Genomic DNA, 7,665 nt, shown 5'->3' with positions numbered 1-7,665 from the left:
CCCACGTTCAGTTTCATCTACACCTTCCAGCTGAGGGTGGTCCTGGCTGCAGTGTTCACTGAGCCACTCCCTGGCTGTGAGACCTCAGGAGAATCACTGCGCCCCTCTCTGACAGCTGTCTGTGGTCAGCTGGGTGAGGCAAAGAGGGGCCCGACTTCCGCAAGGAGGGCCAGGAAGGACACCTCTGCAACCAGATAATAATTGCTGGTCTTGACTGTTTACTCTAAGCCATACTTCACTGGACGCTCACCATGAGCTTGCGCAATATGTACTATTAGTATTCCTATCTCACAGATAAAGAAACCAAGGTGCAGGCAAGGTGATGAACTTGTCCAAGGTCACTGGCCAGGGCTGGCTCCCCTCAGTGCTCTCATTAGTAATCTATGGCCTTGGACCAGGGTCTTAACTGCTCTGAGCCTTTGGTGTTCAGTGTCAACAATGTCTTCCTCCCAGGGTGTGAGGGGAGTGAAGCAAAGGGAGATCCCAGACCTGGTGGGGCGAGGGTGTGGAACCACCCAAAACACAGCATTTAGGGAACCCTTGGGCTGCCCCCACCCCCAACTTTCTGGCACTGAACTCAAGCTTCCTCTTGAATCCACTGCCCTTTTGTCTCCTTAGCTGTCCCCAGGATACAGAGAAGGGGCAGAGTCATCAGTAAACATTTCTTTTTTTTAGTTCTATCAGTTTATTGCTACCAACCCATCTCCCTCCACCCTCATGCACTCATGCTCAGTCATGTAACCCCATAGACTGCTGCCCACCAGGCTCCTCTGTCCATGGACTTTTCCAGGCAAGAATACTAGAGTGGGTTGCCATTTCCTTCTCCAGGTAAACACTTCTTAATTAATAGAAGAGAGGGAGGCAGGAAGAGGAAAGTATGGAGACAGATCGCTTCTAGAAGTTCCTTCTTCAGGGCAAGATTTGAGGATAGTTTATGTGGGTGTTTTTCTTTCTGGACATTTTTATTTGGGTTGAGGGGGGCGCAAATAAGAGACTAATACTGATAACAACACTTTGAGGGGGAAAAAAAAGAAAAAAGAAAAGAAAGGGAGAGAGTAAGGAAGAAAACAACTTGTGTTACAATTACAACTGTGTTTTTTGGAATCCAGGAAACTCTTGTCTTTTTTTTTTTTTTTTCCTTAATTTTTCTTTTCCTTTTGGCCATACCACATGACATGTGGGATCTTCGTTCCCCTACCAGGGATCAAACCCACGCCCCCTGCATTGGAGTCTTACCACTGCACCACCAGGGAAGTCCCCAGAAAAGTCTTGTCTTTATAATGGAGAGGCATGTTTGGACTCTACTGCTGGGCAGGGGTGTGAGGTGAGGAGGAGTTAGCGGGGAGTTTGCTGCTGTTGACAGAGAAAGACAGGCGATAGCTCACCAGCAGCAGACCCGCTTTTGTCCCCCAGACAAAGCCTGCCTAGTGTGTGGTGTGGCCGACCACAGGCGGGGATGCGGGGGAGTTGCCCTCACCATAAACTCTCCAGGTGTTTGCTCCAACAAAAAATGTTCATTGACAGATGGAGCCTTAAGCCGTTAAGAGGAACAAAATAAACAAATATACAGAACCAAACAAAACCAAGCCTGCTTGGATCTCTGTCTAGAGGCTTCTCTGTGCAGGTAAACATGGCTGCTCTGCACACGTAACCGATTCCAGAGCCTCCCAGGTCTTCTGCACTCTTGTCCTGGACAGAGTGAGACCCCCCCAGTAAGGCCCACCACAAAGGAAGGAAAAGATGAACTCTTGGGCACATCTTTAATGCTGGAGGGAAATGGCAGGACTTCTCCCTGCAGTGGGAGCAGCGGTAGGCAGTGAAGGAAATGTTGTCGCTTTGATCTGGGCCTGGATTTGATCTGGGTGGCACAGCCACCCCGTCCCCGCCAGCTGCCCAGCCTGTCCCAGCCAAGACCCGGCCCTGGAAAACGGGTGGCCGGTTCACCATGCAACTGCGTCTCCTCTGAGCCCCATTCGCTTAGTCTGGTGTAGATCCCCTTGCCCTCTCAGATGGCATAGAGAAGGGACACTAGGCAGCTGGTGGTCTCAGCTCATGGCAAGAACCTCAACGGCTCTGGCAGCTCCCTGTACCCTGGGAGACCCCAACCCAGGGCCTGGGGGAGCCTGTGGAGGCCACATCTCCTCTGCCAGAGGCCCATGGGCTTGGCAGCATGGGTGGTGGAGGAGTCTGGGGCGGGCGCACTCACTCGGGCAGGAGACAGCGCTCCCTGTGTTAGGGGAGGAAGCCACCCACCCTGGCCAGGCACCACAGTAACCATCTGCATGAGTTATTTTATGACAGGAGGCCCAGTAAGGAACACGGAACTAACACACCACCACCAACCAGAAGAGTTCGGGAAAGGTCAAAAGGAGACACCACGTGTCTGACCGTCTTTCAGAATCCTCTCACTGGCATCCATCTTGGCTGAGCAATGCGTGCGCCACCAGGCAGGACTCTGGGTCAGAAAGACTGGCCAAAGACAACCTGGGAACTGATCCCATTGCCACAGAAGCTGAGACTGCGAACAGACTGTGGCAGAGCTGTTCTCCTGGGTTCCCTTACCCTAACTGCTCTCCACCCGGGTGCCCCTTCCCAGTAAAATCTGTTGCTTTGTTAGCACGTGTGGCTCCTTAGACGATTCCTTTCTGAGTGTTAGACAAGAACCCACACTCAGGCCCTGGAAGTGGTCCCCTTTCCTGCAACATCTGGAGCTCGCAGGGCAGTGTTGATGGGATGGCTCGGGGATCATAGCCTCCCTGGAACTCTCATGGGCTTTAAATATGGGGACATAGGTGGTCTGACAACTCCCCCCACCTGCCCCCACTTCCTCTTCCTGTTGGCGAGCTAAGTAAAGCTCTCATCCAGGAGACAAAAGGGCCGAAGGAGGCTCTGTGGGCTGGGAAGTCGCCCTTCCTCCTGCCACTGCTGTCCAGTCACTCCGTGCTGCTCTTCCTTCCCTCTGAATACACCCCCTCCCCCACGGCCAGCCCCCTCCCTGAAAGCCTCCCAGCGGGAGCGAGTGTCCACCCACTGTCCTGTGGGTCAGGGTACAGCACGTCACTCAGCGAAGGCCTTGGTCCTAAGTCTGGATACCCTTCCTCCAGGCCTCTACCGTTGGCTTCTGGTGAAAAGGCTGTGGAAAGGCAGTTGTCAGGCCAAAGCTATGAGGCTACAGACGGACTTTGTTCTGGGCCTGTGGCTGGGAAAGAGTTCCCCCAGGGTGGACTCCCACACCACTGACCTTGGCCTGCACCAGCAATTGCAGGAAAGCCTCTTCTTCCTGAAGGACAAACCCCTCCCCGCAACTCAATGCCCTCTCTCAGGTAAGCTTAATATCACCCTTCCTTTCAAGGAACTTCTTTTTTTATTTTGGCTGCTCCAAATGGCATGTGGGATCTTGGTTCCCTGACCAGAGATCAAACCTGCGCCACCTGCATCAGAAGGGTGGAATCTTAACCACTGGACCACCAGGGAAGTCCTCAAAGAACTTCTTAGCGAAATTCCTTTGTTCATCAAAGAGCATCTATTGAAGGATGCACCCAACGCTGAGGTGATAGATCGATGACTCACACAGTCCACTCCTTTAACTCAGCTTCTGTGTCCTCCCTTCTACACATTGGAACTGCCTCACCACAAGAACATGACTGTATGTTTCTCCCTAACAGGGGACAGTTGTCCTTCCTACCTGTGCAGCAACTGTCTCTCGGCTCCAAAGATTAGAAGACTCATCATCCCAACGGTTATTGTATCGATCACAGGCTGTATTAGTTCCTCCTCAGGTTTGGTCATGGTCTCACTGAAAATTCTGTTGCCTAAAGTTAACCTTCAATAACTCATGTATAGAGACCTCTCTGGTAGTCTAGTGGCTAAGACTCTGCAACTAAAAAATTCTGAGTGCAGCAACTAAGACCCAGCGCAGTGAAATAAATACTTTTTAAAAAGAAAAAGAATAACTCATGTATATAATTTTTTAAAGAGGGGTAAAGGAGAGAGGAGAATGATTACTTTATACAAAACGATACACTCGGACTTCCTTTTGGACCAGTGGCTAAAACTCCATGCTTCCACTGCAGCAGGCACATGTTTGATCTCTGATCTCTGGTCAGGGAAGTTCTCTAGGTCATGCAGTATGGCCAAAAAAAAAAAAAAATCCAAACCAAACCAAACAAAAAACAATGCGTACGTGGAACAAGCATAGAGAGACTGTGCAAAGCTGTCAGTGAACCCATCCTTTAAAGGGATGATTACACTAAATGAGGCCCCTAGGGTGGGCTGTAACTCAATCTGACTGGTGTCCTAAGGAGAGGACATTTGGACACACGGAGAGACACCAGGGATGTGTAGGCACAGAGGAAGACCGTGTGAGCACACAGCAAAAAGGCTGCCATCTGCAAGCCAAGGAGCAAGGCCTCGGAAGAAACCAAATTTGCTGGCACCTTGATCTTGGACTTCCAGCCTCCAAGACTGTGAAGAAACAAATTTTTGCCGATTCCCTCCCTCCTTCCTCTTCCCCACCCCCCACACAACATTTTGTTATAGCAGCCAGAGCAGCAGCCTGAGACAACCTTCCTCAGAAGGTGGTCGCACAAAACTGTCCCAACCACCCCTGACTGACAGGGATTGAGATACTTTCCGATTTCACAGAGGCAAGTGTGTCAGAACAGTAAGCCCCTTTGAATCAATTGAGCTAACAACACTGGTGGGGTTGGGGGAGTGGATAGGGAGATGATGGGGGTGGCGGTGTGTGCCCGGAATAGCAGAGACTTTTTACTGTACCCTTTAAAAAACAGGCTTACCTTGTGGCTCAGCTGGTAAAGAATCCGCCTGCAATGTGGGAGACCTGGGTTTGATCCCTGGTTGGGAAGATCCCCTGGAGAAGGGAAAGCCTACCCACTCCAGTATTCTGGCCTAGAGAATTCCATGGACTGTATAGTCCAAGGGGTCGCAAAGAGTCGGACACAACTAAGCAACTTTCACTTCACTTGCAAAATTAGAGGACTTCCCTGGTGGTCTAGTGGTTAAGAATCTGCCTACCAAGGCAGGGGATGTGGGTTTGATCCCTGGTCCGGGAGGATTCCACATGCCGTGGATCAACAAAGCCTGTGCAGCACAACTACTGAGCCCGCACGCTGAACTACTGAAGCCCACTCACCTGGAGCCCGTGGTCCGCAATAAGAGAAGCTACCACAGTGATAAGCCTGCGTGCTGCGGCTGGAGAGTAGTCCCCAGCTCATCGCAACTAGAGGAAGCCCGTGTGCAGCAACAAAGACCCCGCATGACCAAAAAACAAATAATTAAAAATTATTATTTTTAATTATAGAGTTGTATTGAATTATAAGAATTCTAATAATAAAATTATAATTTGAAAAGAGGATATGGGTCACAATGATAGATTAGTAAGATTCATGTGGTGGGAAAAATATCTGAGTTTCTTGGTAGGCAGACTGTCTCTGGGGAGGTGAAGTGGGAGACGAGCAGCAAAGTCACAGAGGCTGACATTTTTCACAAACACCTTTGAACTTTTGACTTTTGTACTATGTGTATTAACTATATAATAATGCAGAAACATTAACTTCAAATTTTAAAAAGTTTAACATTGTAAGTTAGTATCAGTTGAAAGATCCTTACCATTTATTGAGCACCTATTGTGTGTGTGTGTAGGGGAGTTGTGTGCAAGGCACTCTGATGACCTCTCCATTAATACTGACAAGTATTTTGTCAAAAAAAAAAAAAGCATATTTCAGTATTGGGAATGCCCTGGAGGTCCAGTAGTTACGACTTGGCACTTTCTCTGCCAAGGGTCTGGGCTCGATCCCTGGTCAGAGAACTAAGATCCCACAAGCTGTGTGGTGCAACTGGAATAAGAAAAGTACATTATCCCCGTGTTGTAGAGGGAGACTTATATTGAAGTGGGTAGAAAACCCACCTAAGGCCACACAGTTGATCAGTGGCACAGCAAGGACTGAACCTACGGCCCACCTGGAAGGTCTGGATGAACCGAAACCTGGGTTTTTAGTCCTTTTCTGTCCCCACCCCTCCTTAGCCCAGGGAACCCCTGGGAAGTGCTGGCCCAGCTGACACTGAGGCCAAGTTGCTTTGGAGGACAAGGAGGCCTCACTGCCCACGCAGGGGCATGTCTGGAGACCCCAAGGAGCCACATGGGCCCCCAGGTCTTGGGTTGGTAGGCTGATGGGTGCAGGATTGGGGCAGCCCAGGACATCTGGGGCTGGGGCTCGGGGTATTTCTGGAGCACCACAGCAGTGCCTCCCTCATCAAGAAGGAGATAGGAGTCCCTTCCCCCTCAGATGCTGGGCTCTAATCCAGAAGTGAACCCATGGTCGGACTCCAGTCTTCACTGGCCTCACAGCTCCCTTTGGTTCCAAGCCTAGGCTCTGGTCTAGTTTGTCCCCATCCACGGAGTCTGCAGGATGACCTCTGACCTCACATTTTCTCACAGCCTTCAGCGGGCAGTCTGGACTCTGGCTGGGATCAAAACCAGCCTGTAAGAGATAGGAGGGTGGTCGTGGGCACCTGGCCCTCCTTACCTGCCCTCCTGCCTCAGTCCCTGCATCCATCTTTCCAGACTCTCTGGGGGCCGGGTCTGTGGCCCCCACCTCAAGATGGCCGGCCCATTGCCCTCCGCGCTACCCTTAGCTCTGGGCAAGGTCCAAACTGGTCCTTCATGGGGTGAAAGTGAAAGTGTTAGTTGCTCAGTTGTGACCAACTCTTGCGGCTCCATGGATTGTAGCCCGCCAGGTTCCTCTGTGCATGGAATTCTCCACGCAAGAATATTGGAGTATGCCCTTCTCCGGGGAATCTTCCTGACCCAGAGATCAAACCTGGGTCTCCCACATTGCAAGCAGATTCTTTACCACCATCTGAGCCACCAGGAAAGCCCAAACCCTCTATTCCCTTGGCCCCTTTCCTCCTTCCAGACAGAAGATCTACCTCGGGGGCCACTAAAGCATCTCCAGCCAACCGGACCTGGCAGGGTGTTGGGCCAGACACAGGTGAGAGTGGAAGTGGGGGAAGCCTGGCTCCTTCTTCTGCATGACAAAGGGTGGGGGCTGCCCTCCCCGCCTGACGGCTAATCAGCCCATTGTCAGAAGTCTCCCAATCCACACTGGCTTTTTCTCTTTGGCCTCTGGCTAGGGTTGCCAGATTTAGCAATTAAAAATATGGGACTCCTGGTGAAAGGTGAAATTTGAATTTCAGATAAACAACAAATGATGTGCTAAAGTATGTCCCAAATTGTGTTCTGTATTTTATCTGGCAGCCCTACCCCCTGGCTGATGGCCCAATTGTTTTACTTCCCCACTAAAACTCCTCTACCATGCAAATCCACATTCATTTGGTGAAGCCACAGGAAATTGAAGGACATGCCCCCTACCCACACCGAGTCCCCGGTCACCTGGGCTGAGTCCACTTGGCTGGTTCAGAGGATTGAACAAGGACTCTGGCTGGAAACAGCTGGAGGTTGTGGAAAAAGCTGTGGGCTAGGAATCAGACTTGACTTCAGGCAGGCATCCATCATTAACTGTTGTGAGCCAGGGATATTGTTGCCTCTCTGAGCCTTGGTTTTCTTAGCTCAAAAACTGGTGGAGGGAATGGGCTGACGTTTTTTTCAACTCCAATCTCTGAATCTGTGAACAGCCAGGGAAAAGG

This window comes from Bubalus kerabau, chromosome 5, assembly GCF_029407905.1.
Source record: "Bubalus kerabau isolate K-KA32 ecotype Philippines breed swamp buffalo chromosome 5, PCC_UOA_SB_1v2, whole genome shotgun sequence".
Classification (NCBI taxonomy): domain Eukaryota; kingdom Metazoa; phylum Chordata; class Mammalia; order Artiodactyla; family Bovidae; genus Bubalus; species Bubalus kerabau.
This window is presented reverse-complemented; position numbering follows the sequence as displayed.